A 19,816-nucleotide genomic window follows, 5' to 3' on the forward strand; every position below is an offset into this window, starting at 1 on the left:
CGCCTACTTCAGGCCAGAATTCTGGCACGGAAAGCGATTCGTCGCAGTCATAGCTAAGAATCATACTTTTGAACGCACGCAGTATAGCTAACAAAACAACTGATCTGGAACATTTATTAATTTCCCAAAGCCCAGATGTATTGCTCTTAACTGAGACGTGGTTGCATAATGAAATTAGTGACAGTAGCATTTTTCCACCCGCTTACAAAGTATTTAGATGGGACAGAGATACTAGAGGTGGTGGAGTGGCTATCATTGTGAAAAGAACTATAAGTACCATGCTTTTGCACTGCACTCTACCCGAAAGTGTATGGTGCCGGATTACCTACGCGAACAAGGTGTATTTGATAGGGACTGCATATAGGCCACCCTCCACTTCACCAAAATTTTTGGATGACTTGAATTGTTTTCTAAACTCGCACCGAACCCACGCCTTTCGATCGAAAGGCTTGGGTTCGGTCCCCACTCTGGGCGCGTGTTTTTCTTTCTTTCTTTCTTCCGTATATAAAAAAAATCGTAACTTCATTAACCATAGTAAAAAATAGAGCCTAGCCACACCCCTATGCCTCCTTTGGCGTTGTAGACTGCCGACCTATGTTTCTGTATATATATATATATATATATATATATATATATATATATATATATATATATATATATATATATATATATATATATATATATATATATATATATATATATATATAGTAAGGAAATGAGGGGCTCGTTGAGGAAATACAGAAACATAGGTCGGCAGTCTACAACGCCAAAGGAGGCATAGGGGTGTGGTTAGGCTCTATTTTTTACTACGGTTAATAAAATTAAGATTTTTTTTTAAATATAAGGAAGAAAGAAATAAAGAAAAACACGCGCCCAGAGTGGGGACCGAAGCAAATGTTGAAGCAAATGTGCATTTTAATGCACGAGAGGTCTGAAGAGGATATATATATATATATATATATATATATATATATATATATATATATATATATATATATATATATATATATATATATATATATATATATATATATATATATATATATATATATATATATATATATATATATATATATATATATATATATATATATATATATATATATATATATATATATATATATACATATATACAGAGAGAGAGAGAGAGAGAGAGAGAGAGAGAGAGAGAACACATACTCTCTGAAGGCATGTATGCATGTGTAGGGGTATATATTCAAACTAGGCAACGAAGACGACAATCCCGCAACAGCCAGACGCCGCTGTAAGATCGTACACGCTCAAAGCCATCTGAATGCACGTTACCCTTCCACTCTATGTAGGCGGCTGATCTAAGGCAAAGCACGGCTCTCTACAACACTGCACACGTAAACCATGTTGGCCAAATCACCACTCCGCTTCTGGCCACAGCCGCTCACTTTTATGCTTTTATGCATACATCATTGCCAGAGTCTGAAGAGCCCGACAACCCTGCATCGTATACCAGGACCCGCCTCACCAAATGGTGTTCTTACCACTGTCACATAGAACAGATGTTTTATTTTCACGTGGCAGCCTACATGCAAGACGTATATGTATCCGTTGCGCATCCAATCTGGTGGCACATAGGTTTCGCTTTGTAAGATAGACATTTGCAAAAAAAAAAAAATCGTTTTATTTAAGACGAGCTTATGTTCTACATTAAGTTCCCAATACGAAGAACGATGCCTCACTGAAGTATACATGGCTGTAAGTGAAACAGTGTCCCAGATATCCATGTGTCGGGCACAATGTTTTACATAAATTTGCTATTCATTTATCTGGAACAAGAGAGAGAGAGAGAGAGCGAACTCTTTGGTGTGGGCTGGAGAGGTCAGCTCTGCTAGTGGCAGTGCTTGCTACTCCAGATGGGGGCGATTACAATGCAGTGAAGTAAATGCGGGAGAATGGGAAGGCAACAATCAGAGAGGAGATAAAAGTAAATAAAAATGGCACGTAATGAAATTCAAGAAAAAAAATCTAAATAAAGTTAAGTAAAAAATAGAGCGAATGGAGCCCAGGAAGCGCAGAGCGCCAAACAACAAAAATGAGTCAAAGCGTACATGACGACGCAAACGCGTACAGATGTAGCCATGCGCACAATGCAAAAATTACAGAGTGTTGTCTAGTCCAGAATCCCGCAAAAATCTGGAACGATGTTCTTTTTAACTGTATGGGCAGTTTCAGTTGAAAAAAACTTGTTGTATGCGGTTTCGCCAACAGTGCTTCCTCGGCACTCATGTTCACTGAAGTCTGAAACTGTGGGGCGGCCCCTGCTGGCTAAAGTTTTTCAGCCACTACAAATACAGGTTTGTTATGTGGCCTTGAGTGACCCTCATCCCCCTTGTAGCCTTTGTCCCCGAATACTGAACACTGCATACGAACACTGTGGGCATACGTAAACTTACAGGAAGAGTTAAAACGGTGGTCTAACTGTTCCTGGCGGCTTTCGGCACTTTACGGCACGGTGGTCGGTTCTGCGACACAGCAAACTTGCTCACGTTGCACGGCATTTAACTTACAGGAAGAGTTAAAACGGTGGTCTAACTGTTCCTGGCGGCTTTCGGCACTTTACGGCACGGTGGTCGGTTCTGCGACACAGCAAACTTGCTCACGTTGCACGGGATTTGTATCCCCTTCCACGGTACTTGCGCTATCGTCTGACTAACTTTCCCTTGATTTCTCTGCTCTTGCGCCTCCACGTACTGATGGGTGTTGTATATACGCGATCTCTTCCAGGCTTATTAAGTTCGTTGTTTTAAGAACATCGTGAGGGTGTATGAAAGCATTTATAGAAAATTATTCCCGCACCATAGTGCCGCGCACTTGTCCAAATGACTTTTCTTCCTCGGAAATTTAGAGCCTCCCATTACCGAAATAGTTGGCTAGGCGGCCGACAAACTGACGTCCAGCATCATTTAAACCAGGTTTCGAGCCGCGAAACTTCCCTCGGACACTTTCTCTGTCACTCGAAATCTCCGAAGTAATGTCGTTTTTACTTAGTCCAAATAATCACCCGCCAACATCCTACTAAATTTAACACGGCTGGTGCTTCACAACTTAGCCACAAGCTCAAGTGAGTAGCCCATTTCGCTACGCTGCGTTGCAAACCTCGTCCTACGGCTATTCTCTTAAACCGCTGGAGGTAATCGTCTTAGCCATCATGCTGCTTATTAAACTGTGCCATTAGATTCTTCAGGCGCGAAAACGTTTCTCCCATCGCAGGCGCCCTCCTTTAGTAAAAGACGCGTCTTTATTTCAAGAGCCCCCTTTTTTTGTCTCCTCACTTTGTGCTCTCGCACCGTGCTTCACGAATGGGGCGCTCGTTTTCTCGAATGGGTCGTTCCTCCTCCTCCTCCTTTCCTCCTCCTTGTACAATTCTCGGAACGCATCACCGGACAAACCAAGCGCCATCACTGCAGCTGTAAAATGATTAAGTCCTAATCTGAAGCTCCAGAGAAATCAAGAACATTTCCTCAGGTTTGCCGAGGTACGCGACAAATACCTACAATGGATCCTGGCAGGCTAGCCGATAATGTCACGACACAAGCACCTGGCCGCTTCCCCGACGCAACACAGATGGACACGAATGAATCGAAGCTTGCAGAACACACGCTTCGTTCAACAACCAAAATCAAACAAACGACTAACCAAATAACTGCTTGGACGCTAGATCATGAAACAAGCTGTTACAAAGCATTGAGCTCCCAGAGACTCCTGTGCTGTCAGGCTGTACCCGGAGTTCCGACGCGTACACCGCTTCTAAAAATGACACGAAGTCTGCACAAGTGGCGATATTTCACCTGCGGGGACACCTTGCGTGGCAGAAGTGACGCCCTGTTAGCGGGGTGGCGTTACTCAGGCGACTCCCGAGAGCCTTCCCCACGCACAGTAGATGCGGTTCCCTGACGCGACACCTTCTTCAGCAGCGTCTTCTATTCTGTGGACGGTGGCGGTCCCTCGGGAGACTCCCTGGTGCGTGTCACGCTCTGCTGACGCGGTTCCCTGGAGCCCAATCTCCGTCACCGGTGGCTTCTGGGGCAGGAACCACACGGGAAACACCAACCACGCCTTGCCGTCCACTGCCTCTCTCCCAACCCACCCACTGCCCCTCTCAGCCCTATTGTCTTCCTTTTGTCGATAAACGGTTCGCAACGATAACCGCTCTACCTCCCCGGCCACCACTGCGTTCGTGCTGCGCCTCCGTCTTCCCCGACTTCGCTGCTCCTCTTTGCTCTCTCTCCGGAATCTTTTAGGTAGGCTGCATCGCGCGGTCTCAAGGCTCAAGGCTCATGCCATGACCGCAAGGCTTTTGAAAACCACACACATACGTCCCCGTAAGAGGCAAAAATGAATGACAAAAAAGTGCCAGAATTGACACGGACTTCGCGGGACTACGCGTACTCTTTGTTTTACTCGCACTTTCATCTTGCAAAAGCTGCGCAACACGCCGCCCGCTTTCTCTGATGGCGGCAATGAAATCGAATGACCAGGAGATTGCGTGGTCATTCTTGTTGTTGTTCTTGTTGGCGCATGATTTATGTGTAGGCTGAATTTCAAATCGCGCGGTGAAAGAAACCAAGCTGCAGCCACTGCGTGTTAGCAAAATACTAAAAGTGAGTTCAAATACATCTATATTCCTCCGCATTTTTTTTTTCTGGGAGATATAAGTACTGCCGGCTTTGTTCCAGACACCCTGCGCCAATGGTCAGCGCGCGGTATAGATCAGAGCCACTGTTCTCGCCCGCATATTCGAAAGACGAAAACGCGGACGTAGACGATATGACATTAAAAAAAATTAAGGAATCCCTTCCACCCGGAAACAGGGGTTCACGAGAAGCTTGACCTCAGTCAAAACAAAAACGACCAAAATCCAGAAGCAATGACAGCAAAACAAAAACGAAAACACTTCTGCCAAAATCGAAGCGCAAAAACATCGGTGGACCAAAACGAAGCCCTTTCATTCCGAGCTTTACCCGAACGCAAATGTTCGGTACAGGTTATTGTAGATCGTTCTTCAGCGATTATCGGAAACGCTTACGTTCTTCAATGGCTGCCCCCTGTTCCGCGGAGCGAACCACGCGCGGCCTATTCATGCTGCACTAGAACGTGAACTGCCCCACGATAGCGGGCGACCGCACCTGCGATGGGGCGTAATTTGAGCGACGGCGCTGATTGCCTCCCATTGTGGCGGGATATAGCACGACACTTATACTCGCACGCTCGCGCCAGCTGCGAACGGCGAGCTGGCGCGGGTGCTCGCTGTCATAATATTTATGTCTATTTATAAGCTCCAACAGTGGCACCGTCATTAATCCCTGGCGAATCCCCCCCCCCCCCCCTTCTACCCCCGAGTGGGTACTGCCATTAATGCGATTAGTGGTACCGAAGGGTTTATTAAGTTTAAAAAAGACTGAACCCACAAATTATCCGGTATCAAAATTTTTTGATGAAATCATTTAATCAAAGCAAGGCTAGGTTAGTGGATCGTTCGGATCGGAGAAAAATTCACATGGGGTGAGTAAAATGGTTATAATTAAATAGCTGTTCAGATGTTTAGAAAATAACTCTTCGATGAAGAATAAAATTCAATGGTAATTGACATAATTAGAGATTTATGCTTGAAATAAATCTGCGTAACTTGATTAGACTATAATCGATCGCATTTTTTTGGAAACAAATGTATCACTTTCATTTTTTTTTTTGTAAAAGACTAACGGGAAAGCAGCAGACTGAGAGACAAGATTTATTGTACCACAAAGCGTATTTGCGATTAAATCGGCTAGTGATTCTATTTCAAATAGAAATTATATTCAGACTTGAACTCTTTTTGAGCGTTCTGCTGTAATCAGAAATAAAAAGAAAGATTGACTAGCACGGCACATGCCATAATGCGCATTTACCGCCTGAGCGGTACGATTATGAACGGGGGAAAATGATAAACTCACCAGCAGTCCGAGTGGTCGGGCTCAGACTTATTGCAGTGTTACTAATTTTTGGCATTGAGCCATCAACTGTAGCCGTGTTAAATAGATCCCATTGTTTCTTGGTGTAAGGGGGATGGGGCATTGTCTTCAGGCTTACGTTTTTTGCTTGAATTTGTTTTTCATTTAATGCTCTAGTGAGCACTAGACATAAATTTGCATGCTTATGAATAAATTCATAAGCCCTCATGCATCGCGGGCAACTTTTCGTAAACAGGGGCGAGATGCTTCCCGACTTTTCGAAAAATTCTCTCAACTTTTGTTGGTTCGTCTACGACCTTTCCCAAACATTATTTAAAAAAAAGAAAAAAAAGGGAAACGAAGAGTCAGACTCGTCATTCTATTTCGTTTTTCCCCTTGTTCAAGTTCCTCATAAGTTTTATCCCGATAGCCAAGAACCACGGAGTAATGCGTAAAAAGCCGCCAGCAATAAAAAGAAAAATAATGGCCCTGGAGATATTTTTAGGGCACCGAGCAACGCGCTGTACGGGTTTGCCTAAGGCTGTAAACAACGTCTTGTACAGGAAACACGTTTCATCGCTTTGTTGAACAATAAAAATAAGCTGCTTTTCGACCCAGCAAGAGCAGCATGTACGCGATAACACTTGTGGTTTTGCTGCGATCGGGCCTAAACACTGCCATACTTGAGGGACGGTTCGTCGGCATAACCAATGCGCTGCTGGCGATTCAACTGGGCGGCTGGCGCCAGGTCTTTGTCAGTTTGGGCCCTGTCTGACGAAGTAAAAAAATAAGAGTTCGGGGGGTATGAGTACCAAACTGTTTCGAGCCATCGTACAGAAGAAACTAACCAATGAAGTTTACGAAGACTAGGGACGTTACACTTAACTTGAGTTTCCAAATTTGAATTGCTATAGTTCCAGCAGTAGATTATCACTCTAATCTGCGGGCATTGTTGCTGGGCGACACTCATTTGCTAAAGACTCCTTGGCCGAGAAGCTGCCGGTGCAGATCCTGTTCTTGCATGGTATAGGGAGATGCGGATAGAACAGTGGGCATAAAGAAATGGCGAAGTAAAGGTCAATACACATGCAATGGTGGCAAGACCGTTATAGAAAGAGCCACAAGCAAAATGACGGATAAAAAATTGGCTGTGGCTTAAGTCAGATATGACTGGGTGTGCGTAGCGAAGTTAATGTCAATGTTATTATTTAGCTTGGTTCTCTGTACGGTTACATCTTTATAGTTTAGCTTATTACCGACTCACTCTCCACATCTGACGATGATGCCACCGAGCTGCCCCTTCTATATATAGACGGTATTCGTTGAAAAGTTTAGCGGTCAATTTCTTCGCTTGGCAACACTGGAAACGGCCACAGACATGGCCGATGCGCCACGGACACGGCGCAGCCTGGGCCACTGCGGCCGCACGCCGAAGAAAAAAAGACACCGGCGTGCGTCATCTGCTCCGTTCCAATCCGATTCTAAACTGTGACGCCAACAGAGATGTTATTAATCGCACTCACAGTGGACTCTACGCAATACTTTGTGTTCGGCGAAGAGTTCGTAACGGGAAACACAGTGTTGTGTTTCACAGTCATGCTTAGCACGGACAAATGCCGCCATCCCGCTGAGCCCGACGTAACTAGTGACGGCGCACTCACAAGGTTGCATGGAGGAGAAGAGGGGTGCCTGACCTGCGGGCCGTGCGCACAACGTCGCCTAGCAACAGACGCTTGGCCACAGATATGGCGGCGCACACTTGGTTGCCTGCATTGATTCCACGCCATTGAATACCGAGGATACGATGCAACGCCGGCTCCACCTCTGTTGTTGCAACGCGGTTTCACCGGCTCCTCTTCTGACTTTATGCCAGATGGCACTGGGAGCGACGCTGTCAGCTGCGGCGGTTGCTAGGCAACCGATCAGCTCGCGGTGCGGCCACCGGCCACAGCGGAACGGCGAGAATACGGCCATTGCAACTCTCGCTAGAAAATGAGCTTCTGGGAAAGATTTCGCACACCTGGGTCTCTTTCAGTGGTCGCCGAGGCTTTAATTGCTACGCCTGCCTGAAACCCCGCTTAGCCAGTCTACCCAGCGGGAGTCAAAACGCACTTTTGTCCGCAGGGCCATTCGCAGCCTCGCACCTATATAAACGTTTAAGTTGCCATCCGCAAAGTCCACATTCTGATTTTGCTGCTCTTATACTGTCCAGCATAGCAATGGTTTCAAGCCATGAAACAGCTGGAAACGGAGAAGTCTGTGCTGCCAACAAAAAATCTACTGGTTGAAGCGTCGATCCGTTGGCAGTCAGCACTCCAGCTCTTGCTTGTTACTTAGCCTTGTTCGGTCATCGGGCAATTCTCTCTTAAAACAGTTAACAAACTATCCCCAAATCATTCACACCTGCAGCCGTACGGTTTCCCTAACCTGTTAGATTAACACTCCGTCACTTCGCTTCTCGGACTGATCTCTAGATAAAAACCCAAAGCAAGGTTATAATCTGAGAGCCATGCGACTGATTTATTCATATAAATGCATCCACATCATTCTCACACATTTTATCTTTTGGTAAACATGTTTCACCTAGAAGGCCGAACAAAGTGGGAATGATAGTGTAACCTGTCCTTTCCTTCAAATGTAAGTGAATTCACGTCGCGTCGCCTCCTCACACAACAAAATTTAGGTCCCGACTTCTTTGAGAGAGAGAGAAAGTGTTTATTGGGCGTATATTTACACAGCGAGGTTTTGCCTCTCGTCAGAGGGCACAGGTCTCGCCGGGGGTAGGGGAAATGGAGGGGCAATAAAATAACAGGCTATATACTAAAACTAGCAAATAAAGAGAAGCAGATGTTATATACTGCTTTTGACACAAAAAGAGGATGAAGTCAAAGGTTTGACGGACTACCGTCTGGTCGGGAGAGTACATTTGGGTTTTCTTTTTCACTGCTTGGTCGATGCCCTATATTTCTCCCGAAAAGAAGAGTAAAAGCTGACAGTGTGATTGCATAACCTCACTGTGTCCGAGGTGGGGGTGAGGGAAGAAGTGAGGTGGGAGCCCTCTTTTTTCTTCCTCCTTCAGAGGCGGCCGCGAGTCCTTGGGCCCTGGCGGCGTTTCCGTCTGTCTGGGAGAGAAGTGCTTTCCTTGTGTCGTGCAGCTAATCACAGCTCACGTTCCATGGCTAATTGGCCCTGCTTCGAGTCAGGGCAAACACTTCTTGGCCCCGTCCGTATTCACTAGATTAGACGTTGGCAAAGGAAAAAAAAAGTCTGTAGCGTATTCGTCCTCCGGGAATTGTCACACAGTAGTCTTCACGTGGCATAGAGACCTCGAGATAAGAAAACGCAAGTGCAAAATCTGCATACGGAATCTTTCTGCTTGTTACAAGCCTTGGCGTGTAATAGTGTTCGTTATGCGGGACGCTATCTCTGTACAGTCAGAAAACTTCCGTTCTCGATTCGTGTTCCCAATACGGCGGTTGTTAAGGGCTTGCTAGGAACAGTGGTATGAAATATTTAGTGGTGTAGATGTGACGGCGGCCGCGTTGTCTGAGCACCAGAGGGGGGGTTTATAAATCTCGCCGCTGTTCATGAAATTGATAGTGTGTCGCATATGTTCTTCCCTGTCACACCTTTCACCTTTTACAACTCACTCACTCACTCACTCACTCACTCACTCACTCACTCACTCACTCACTCACTCACTCACTCACTCACTCACTCACTCACTCACTCACTCACTCACTCACTCACTCACGCTGGCTTAAATTCACACTGACTGATACTCACTCACTAGTGCCACTATTTCCCTCCCTCCCTCCCTCCCTCCCTCCCTCCCTCCCTCCCTCCCTCCCTTCATCTTTCAATGAATCAATCAATCAATCAATCAATCAATCAATCAATCAATCAATCAATCAATCAATCAATCAATCAATCAATCAATCAATCAATCAATCAATTGTGAGCCGCATTTGTGAGCCACATTCGTGTAATAATGGTAAAAACAGCACTTGGACTTCCAAAAATATTTTAAGCGTTTGGCGGCAAAAACCGACAAAACACATGCACGGCCAAAACACATTGCACGGTAAGTTTTGTCTACGGGCGTACTGAATACTGAGATACGATATAGTCTAACTAGCAAAAAAATATCAGGGACCAATACTGCTTGTCCTGTTTCGCAACGTAAGCATTAAAGGTGCCGAAGAAATGTCTCGTTCGTTTCTTAGCCATTAAAAGTGCCTATGCATGAAGGCGTCATTATATGTTTTGTATTAACACGAAAGTGTTTTATTCCCGGATACACAAAGATTTGGCTGACGTCGCATCTGTCACGGAGGTGACGCATGTACAACGAAGCAAGCGGCCTGTAAAGGGTGCACATCTGCACAGGAAGCAACCTTTAGTACTAAAAAGTACCTTATACTTATGGTTGTTCGTTTTTGGGTTTTATACCAGCCGCGGTGGCTCAGTGGCTAAGGCGTTGGGCTGTTGAGCACGAGGTCACGGGTTCGATTCCCAGCCGTGGCGGCCGCTTTTCTGATGGAGGCGAAATTAAAAAACGGCCGTGTGTAAGAGATTTCGGCGCGTGTTAAAGATCCCCATGTGGTCAAAATTAATCCGGAGCCCTCCACTACGGTGTGCCTCATCGCCTGCGTTGCGCAGGCGCGTTAAACCGTACAATCAATCAATCACTTTCGGGTTTGATATTTCAACACGGAAGTGTTTTATGCCGGGATACACCAAGATTTTGCTGACGTCATATCCGTCACGGAAATAACACCAATACACCTTTACCGAAGCGACCTACCAGCAGGACGCCGCTTGTCAAGCACACCCACAAGACAGCCGCCGACCTGCAAGTTATGGTCAGCTGCAGATTTCGCTGCACATTTCACTTGCCTGTTTTACCGATACCTATGACAGAGGAATCAATCACAGTTTTTTTTTCTAGGGGTTATGCAAAATAAGGAGATTACCATTCAGTTTCTGGCGTCGTTTACAACATAGGTATCCGCGCAGTCGTTGGCGTTTGTATCTGGCTCCTACATAGGTCAGTATATGCGCTTAGTGCACATTGTTGACTGCCCTCGACTTGTGCGGGCACCCCTATTCGCGCGGTTTAAAAAAGCCTCGGCATAAGTTAAATATCGTGGGCATAAAACGCTACTAGTCAGTTCGTGAAAACTCACTTCAATTTAAACGAGCAAAAGAACCAATCTTAGCGAGCATATTTTACGTGACCGAGTAATTACACGCCTCGCACCCCCCGAACAACTCTCTAAGGGGAGTCTTGAAATGTTTTTATCTGGGCAGGGGGTTCGAGAAGTTCGACTAGTATTTTCGGAAGTGTAAACCTGTCAAAAAGCAAAGCTCGATCCTGCGTTTAACTGGCGCACAAACACAGAAAGGTAGGAATCGTTGGAAGGGTCGACGCTGTGTTAAAGACAAGGAGAACAATAGAAGACGCAGAATAATCTTCGCCGCAAGGGGTCTTTCTCTTGCCCCAAAAAAAAAAAAAAAACTCATGCAGCACTGAGGCCGGCGCGGTGCCGACTGGCACGTACTTCAAAATGGAATGCAAGCCCTTTCTCGAAATCAAAGATTTTTTAGATTCCTTGAATAACTTGGAGAACTCAATAACCAAAGCGGTCGGCTAAGGCCTCGTGAAGTTGCCCGAACAGCATCTACGCCCCCTTTGAACGGGTTCTAATTAACTGCTACCGATCATTTTACTCTTCCTGTGGAGTTACTCCACAAATTGGAACCAAGTAGAAGGAAGGGGTCAGCGTTCTGAATAAAAGGGGACAAAAGGTGCAAGCTTCTCAAGTCTCTCAAATTATATTCAACTGAAAGCGCGGGTTATTTAAACCTTTTACGTGGATGGAAAAAAACCATCCAAAATTCTACAGCTTTACCTACTGCGTTTTAGCGGTTTTGCGGGATTCGCTTGCGTATATATAGGCACTTGTTGGCGCTATGAACGTCGTTAAAAGTCTCCGGGGACATTGGAGAAGAGACAGCTTTTAGTTTGAACGATGTGGCAATTGTTTCATTAAAGGACACCGCGACTTGCACCGTATCGGCGTATTTCTTGACCAAATTGAGCGTAAGGTGTTTCTCGTTTGAATTCCAGTTTGCATAATAATAGCGTTGCCGTGCGGGTTTATTTAGACCTTTGTGTGAAAGACGTCACTACACGCCTCTTTCCTTTTATTCCGTCGCTGGAATTATTTTTTGTGTTTCGTAGTTAAAGAGACTTTCACTGGAGGAAACCGATGGAGGAACGTTGTCATAGCTTTATATTAAATGAACTCTGCGAAACGGTGCATGAGTGGAACATAATTAACTGAAACAAAGACAAGGCAAAAGAAAACGATTTCTTTGTTTGAAAAACGATTTCTTAGTTTGAAATTTAAGGAAAAGTAAAAGGCGGAGTACGGCTGGAACGTTATTCGGCTCAATCCGAGACAAAACAAAACGAATTTTGGGGTATAACAAGTAAAATGTACGAATTGGACCAAAACGACGCCGCACGTGCAATTAGAGATGGCAATTGTGGGTAAGTTCTAAATTTAGACTCGGTTCCATTACGTCTTAATCAACATACCAGTTGGGCATGAGAATTAGCATCGGCAGTCATCGCGTCCTCGCGCGTAAAAAAAGAAAGAAAAAAAAAACAGCAGTGTTATTTTAAGGTCAGTGATACGTTTTTAAATAAAGTATCTTTTGTCGAGTATACTCTTCGTTCATAATTGTTGTGGCCTCACGTTAACCTCTGGGTTTCTTCGCAGCGGGGATGCGAAATAATCCAAAAATGAGGAGAAGAAAAAAATATTGATCACAAAACAGGATTCTGGAGAATAAAAAACACGTTTGTGTCACGAACGCCACCAGGCGGCACTCATGGGTATTTTTTTCCCTTTTTTCTGTGTCTTGCATCCCGGAGTCTCTGTGCACGGTTTGGCGCTTGAAAATGGGAATTCCTATTCGACACATCTGTAAATTTGCTATCTTTGCTTTCCCCGTCTCTCATTTTTAAAGCACCGCTTTACTACTTTCGTCCAGCGATTTCGTGGAGGATGCGCAAATTACCTTTTGACCGCAGACACCCCCCGTAGACACACCCCTCGAAGCGCAACGCGTGGTTCGTCGGCCCCACTGTTGGCGCCTGCGGGCGCCCACAGCGGTCGCCACCGCCGCTGCGCCCGAGGCAGCTAACCTCCGCCCCCAAACCTCCAATGCATGCGTCGCTGGGTCGTTTCGGACAACGTGACTTGTCTGGCACCCAGCGAAGAGGAACGGTGCGTTCGCCATGAATGAACGCCGCGTTCGCCCGGCCTCCTTCTGTGAGCGTTGCACGGAACCGAACGGCTTTGAGACGTGGTCGGCAATACAGCTACATCAAAGGTTAACCAAGCGAAACCAAGACTCAAGCAGACTAAGCCAAGCTTTTGCTTTCAATATCCAATGTTACCGGAGCTAAGCCGCACCCACTTTTGTGATAGCGGAACTTCTTAAAGCGTGCGCGTCGAGATTTCGGCGTGCGTTAATTATCTCCCATGCGTACTGAATTAATCTGCGTTCTTGCACTACAGCGCAAGTATGCACGTTCTTCGGAGCATAAAACCCCATCTGATCTACTTTTCCCTGCGCACCTCGTGTCGGAGGTGGAGTGCTTGAATTCTTTCCACGTGTTATCATGTGTTATCCAGAGCTGCGTTGTTTAACATCGGCCGCACTGATAAAAGCGGCCACCCCTCTAACGGACTCGATAACGAAGCACTTCGAACACATTCTTCGAGTTCGCAGAAACTTTGAAACAATAACTAATATTTTCGCCGCCTCTTGACTTACGCGGGAGCTACATCGGCATAATTTGCTTTATCGGCGGGCCAATCCCGCTGTGGGAATTTACCCGTTAATTCCCATCGGTGCGTCCCTGAATTCCACAAGTTATCACGTTTATCAGCTATGACGTAAAGTACCAGCTCTTCCAATTTAAATATTAGCAAATTAGACATTCCATGAATATCCTTGAATCTGCGCGATGTTCTTAAACAGCCAATAATATATGCTGAGGAATGTGGCGAAATAGGTGAACTTAGATCGAGCAGAAACAGTGCAAGTTATGTTGCCTAGAAATAAAAACCAACATCAGCGTTCTGGGGTAGTTCCTCATTGAGTTCTTGAAGAGCGGACACCTTTGGTACGATGGAAATTTGGGCGAGTTGGTGTTGATACATTATAAAAAAAGGCTGCGAAAAAGAAAGCGATGCAGACTAGAAAGGGCACACGACGGCAAAAAGCGGGTCGTCCTGTGTACTTTCTATTCTGCGTCGCCGTCTTTTTTCGCGCCGTTTTTCATTGATTTGATTAATTGATTTAGGGTTTAGGCGCGCCGTAGGGGAGGGCTGCAGATTAATTTTGACCACCTGGGGATCTCTAACGTGCACCGAAATCTCGTAGACACGGGCGTTTTTGCTTTTCCCCTCCATCAGAAAAGCGGCCGTAGCGGCCGGGATTCGAACCCGCGACCTAGCGCTCAGCAGCGCAACGCCTTAGCCACTGAGCCACCGCGGCGGGCCCGTTTTTCATTAGGAGATATTTCACAGGCTAAAAGGGATGACAATGGTAGTAATGAGTACGAGAACCTGTCACAAAGTGTATCTCCTAGCACCATAACTCTGTCCACAAAATCTCTGCCGCGCTTTTTCCACGACAGTGGTCTGGGTCGGAAGTGGTAAATCTCTCACGCACTTGACCTCCCGCCTTTGAGTGCGACGCCAGGCCGCTGCTCCCCGGCGTGTTTTATGGCCGAGGAATGCGCGCGTGCAGATCGTTACATTTTATCCCCATTTGACCGTGGCAAGGCCAAACGCCCTACCAAGCTGACCTACTCCAGATCACTGAAGTATTCTTTTTGAAACTTTCTTTGGATGACTTTTTCTCGAGAAAGTAGTTGACCATGATGCATGCAGGGCGACGAAGTTGTTTGTCCTCGGAAAGAACAATTGAAGTCGACTGCTCTGAAGTTAAAATAAATATTTGTAAGCGCGTCCAGTTACCGACAGCGCCATCACATCGTGTAGAAATATTTCTTGGACACCACTTCCCCCAATTTCACTCCCTATTATAGCTCTAAGCCGACATGCAACGTCAACAGCATAAATAAAATACAAATAGCTGGTAGCGACGCAATTTCAAGTGGACTCATCTTAATAAAAAGCGTGCAGCTAACACCACGATGGAGACACGATTTTGTCGATATGGAAAGTTGGTGCTGCAGTCTTGGTGCCACGATGTAACGGACCCTTTGCAATTGGTGTGGCGAGGACACGAATCCCGATGTTGATGTGCCCATTTATCTCTTTTGAACGTCTAGATATTGGACGTTTTTTTTTCACGATGGCATAAAAGCATGTGTGAATGCGCGGGTGTCCGCGGACACCCACACATATTCACATACACACACGCACCCACAGGCACGCAGGCGTAAACTTACAGTAGATAGCCTTTTCGTATGCTACACCTTCTAGCAATACTAGGTGTATGCACCGCTAAGCATCATCGCCGTCATTCCAGGTAAAACTCAAGCTGTGGTTACGACGTTAGAGTGCAAAGCGTAACGTTGAACCTAAGGTCGGCCAGTCGAGTCGAACGCCCAATGGGGACATTCGCATACCTGCGTTCGCCACCGCATGACACGTCGCAGCCAATCAGTTTTCAACAGCCGAGCTGTCGTAGCTGGCCGTAATATGTGGCACGTAACGCGCTAAGAATACCAAGAAAATGCCGAGCGCTCATGAATGGATGGAGGCAACTTTGTTGATAGCCTGCAGATCGACGCCCTAGAGCACCGCGACGCGGGCCTCTACGTCATCCTGGCGGGGTCCTCTACTCGGCGTCGGCGTCTGCTACTCACGCGGTTCGTCGCCCGTGAAGCAGCCTCCCCGTCGTTTTCACTGGGCTTCTGCCTCGCGTACCTCTCAGCGACCGCCGAGCGTCCCCAGAACGTGCAGTGGCTGATGAAAAAAAAAAAAAAAAAAGCTGGCGAAAATTCTGAGGAGCGAGAAAACGCCGAGCTCTCGTGAGCTCATGCTTCGCGGCGACTACCGCGTCCTCGGGTCACACAGTTGTTTGAGCAGAAAGAAAAAAAAAACAGTGGCGAAAACCTCCAGGAGTACCTCGCGTTGCCTAGAAACCAGCAACACCACGGCTGGCACAACACCTGCTCTGCGGAACCTTGACGCGACTCCAGGCACGTCGCGCGTGCGTCGAGCACGTACGCGCCACCGCTGCGCCCCAACTGTCTTCAAGCGCTACCATGCATATAATGCTCGACATCAGGAACATAACGATATCCTTGCATATGACGATGACTATTACTAGCCCAGTGAAAAGCGACGACCGAACATGTAAATAAACAATTTCAAAGTTGTACAAATGCGGGGTCATGTGTCCTTTATTGCTCACGTAGAAAAGCGCGAGCGGTTCTCGCACGTGCCGGCACCTTACTGCGCAATCCACAACGCGTTGTTTTTGGCGGTCCCATCTCCCCGCGAGGGGGACTCGAGTAAATGCGTCGCATAGGGGGTGGGTTTATTGCGTTAACGTTTAGTGTTTGGGGAGTTGGTGGTAGTGAATGCGTTGTATCAGCAGCTTCTTGACGTAGTTTGAATGAGTCAAGGATATAAGGCGCGTTCGTAGCCTCCCATTCTGTGTCGGCTTTGTGGCGCAGTGGGTAGAGTACCATGTACATTGCGTTCCGCCCGCAGGGTCGAGGGATCGAAACCAGGCGCCGGATATTATTTTTTTTATACAGTGTAGGGGGAGGGGTGCGGACAACGACGGTGCGGACTACGACGGACGTCAACGCGGGTGACATCGTGAGTTACTGAAATGCTCTGCATTTAAAAAATCTTTCAGCTTCGCTACGGTTCAAGCCTTGCGCGACCTTGTGCAAGCTTCACCAGTTTTTAGGGCGCAGAGTTTTGGCGGCCGTCTCTGGGCTGAACCGCGTTGTCGGCGTAACTGAATGAACGCTGGCAAGACCGACGAGTGAAAGAAAAAGCGAACGATGAAAGAAAGCCAAAAAGGAGAGTGTCGCGAAATTGTGGGGGTGGGGAGGGCGGGTCGCCGTGGCGGCGCGAGCCAGCGCTCTCCGAAAGTGTGCGGTGGGGGAGGGGAGGGGGCAGTATGCTGTGTCCGCACGAGGCGCTCCACGGCGTGACGCTTGGCGAAAACGTGAGGGGTCGTGCGCGTGACTATGAGTTCGCTTAAGACGCTATTCGCGCTCCCTTCCTGAGACGCACTTCGCGCCACCGACGCAGAGGCTCATCATCGATGCCGTCGAGAGAACCCACGAGTGAGTGCTGCTTCAGCGCACTGCTGCTGCGCCCAAATATCGCATTAGGGAGTATCGTAATCGCCAGCCAATTTTTTAAATGCGGAGCATTTCTTAGGCTCGCGATGTCGCTCGTCGATGTTGTCGGCGCTGTCCACACGCTCACTGCGCATGCGCGTCGCGTCGAGGCGCAGGTGCGCGTCTCTCCCCCGTACCCTCCTCGCTCTCAACAACAGGTGTGGCGGTGCGGGAGGAGCGTGTGTACCCCGTGCGCTCCGTCGCTCTCAACAGCAGCTGCGGCGGTGCAGGGGGAGCGCGTCTGTGCGTGCATGCGTCGTAGCTACCCGTGCGCTGCGTCGCGCTCAACAGTAACGGCGGCAGGGCGTGTACACGTGATAATGGCGTGGTGGGTGCGTGGAAAGTTCGCGCGCTTGTGTACGGAAGTGTGCGCATGCGTTTCTCTCCCCCGTACTCCTCTCCCTCGAACGCGGGCGGTGTGTATATAAGCGGCTGAGCGCGCGTTCGGAATTCAGTCAAGGGAGTCTTTGCTTGGCTTTCGCTTGACTTGACGCTTTGCTTGACGGCACCAAGCAATAAAGACAGACTTTAACTTTACACTCCTTGCCTTCGCTTCTCCTTCATTCAATAAATAAGAATAATAAAGACGAAATAACAATTAAGCATTCCCAAACAATACCCAATTACGAAACATCCACGCGATACCCCCACCACTCTGCGACGCATTTACTCGAGTTCCCCCCGTGGGAAGATGCGGGTGGGTTTTTTTACACCGCGTCGATTTTTAGTAACCTGCCGTAGGTACGGCGCGGATAAATTATCACAGCTAGAACGGGTCCAATAGTGCTTTCGCACTAAAAGTACTTGGGTGGGCCGATGCCGCAGACAGGGTATGCGCCGTTTAATGCCTCACCAGCCTCAGCAATACGATCGTCATCATCGCATTGCAAGCAGGGGGGCTTGCATCGCCCAGAGTCATTTCTCCGCCGTGTTCAGCGCGGGGAGGCGCCCTAAATGGACGGAGTTCCTCCGGATGACCCGGCCGTCGGCGCCGGGCACCAGCCCAGCAAGCGACCGGCTGACGACGCGGAGGTTGCCGGCGGCAGTGCTGCCAAGGTGAGGCGCATAGGTTCGGACCATGACAAAGCTGGGCGGTCCGGCACCGTGTCCCTCGAAGACCCCACTCAGAAGCCCAAGTTCAAGCCCGTGGCGGACCTAATCAAAAGCAGCAAGAAACCGGCGCTCATCACAGTGGCCTTCATGGTTGACATGTTCAGGAAGCTCGGCTTCGAGTTGCGGCTGCAGTTAAGCCACCATCGCGGCAAGCGCAAGCACATCCGCCCCTGGTACGAGTGCGCTGTGATGTGTGAGGGTGACAGACTCGCCAAGGCAAAAGGATTTCGGAAGAAGGAGGCGGCGCGCCGCGCCCTCGGCGTCGTCTGGGACAGACTTGCTGGGTACCCGAGGTTTCACGCTGTGGCAGAGCTAGTCAAAACCAATACCGTCTCCGGCAGCAACTGCTTAGAGAAGCTGAACAGGGCGTTTAACAAGAATCGCTTCGACCTGGAGACGAAGTTCAAGAAGCTTCCCGGCGAGCCTATGCCCCCGCGTATGACCAAGTCGAACCCCTCGCACCAATGTTTGGTGTGGTGCGACGGTGAATTGCTTGCCGTGGGTTCAGGCAGAACCAAGGTGGAGGCCAAGCGACTTGCCTACGAAGCTCTCTGGGCCAAGATGGAAAATTACCCTGACCCTCTTCAGCAAGAGTGATCGCTGAGGACTTTTCCTCCGGGTTGTCGCTTCGCAAGGCGGTATTTTTTTCTTTTGCCTGGACCCGGCTTTATTGCAATGTGGCAACGTGTCGAGCAAACTGATTCTATTAGACTTTTCAGCTGTAAAGCTCGAACACTTTGGTTTACAAAATTTGGAAAAAGAAGTCAATACTTGCCCTGTTGCTTATAAATGTTTCTAGAGACAGCCCAGAACAATGTCCTAAAATATCTTTGTAAAAACTACGACGGAAAGCTACCGCTGCAGCAAAGGGAGACAGTTGTGGTACATAAGTGCCGGAAAGCAGAGGGATTAGGGTAAGCTTCTGGGGTGTGGGGGGACGGTCGGGGTCAAAACGGTCGGCTTATTGCAAGACATTCGTTTTGTTGCGGCAAAGGCATCATTTTGCGGATCTAGTTTTGAACGCAGTCCCGTCGTCGTAGTCAGAACGATCAAGGTACCTGCAAGGATCAGCCAGTTCTGAAAAAACGCGTGTGGAGGTGCTTGTGACTTGGACACGTTACGCGTCGAACCAAAGATAGATTTTCTACGTTTATCGGCGTAAGTGAAATATTGACCACAACTTGAAAAGTGCAAGTTAGAGGACCCGAGCAGGAATAAAATAATTAGTTTAGTGAAACCCACGCCTCCGTTTTTGAGAGAGATAGATCTTTAGTGGGTAAGGGAGGTCAGCCAGGTCAGCCGCCTGACTGGCCACACC

Source organism: Haemaphysalis longicornis, unplaced genomic scaffold (assembly GCF_048455015.1).
Source record: "Haemaphysalis longicornis isolate Haplotype H1 unplaced genomic scaffold, Haemaphysalis longicornis Haplotype H1 scaffold_2, whole genome shotgun sequence".
NCBI classification, from domain to species: domain Eukaryota; kingdom Metazoa; phylum Arthropoda; class Arachnida; order Ixodida; family Ixodidae; genus Haemaphysalis; species Haemaphysalis longicornis.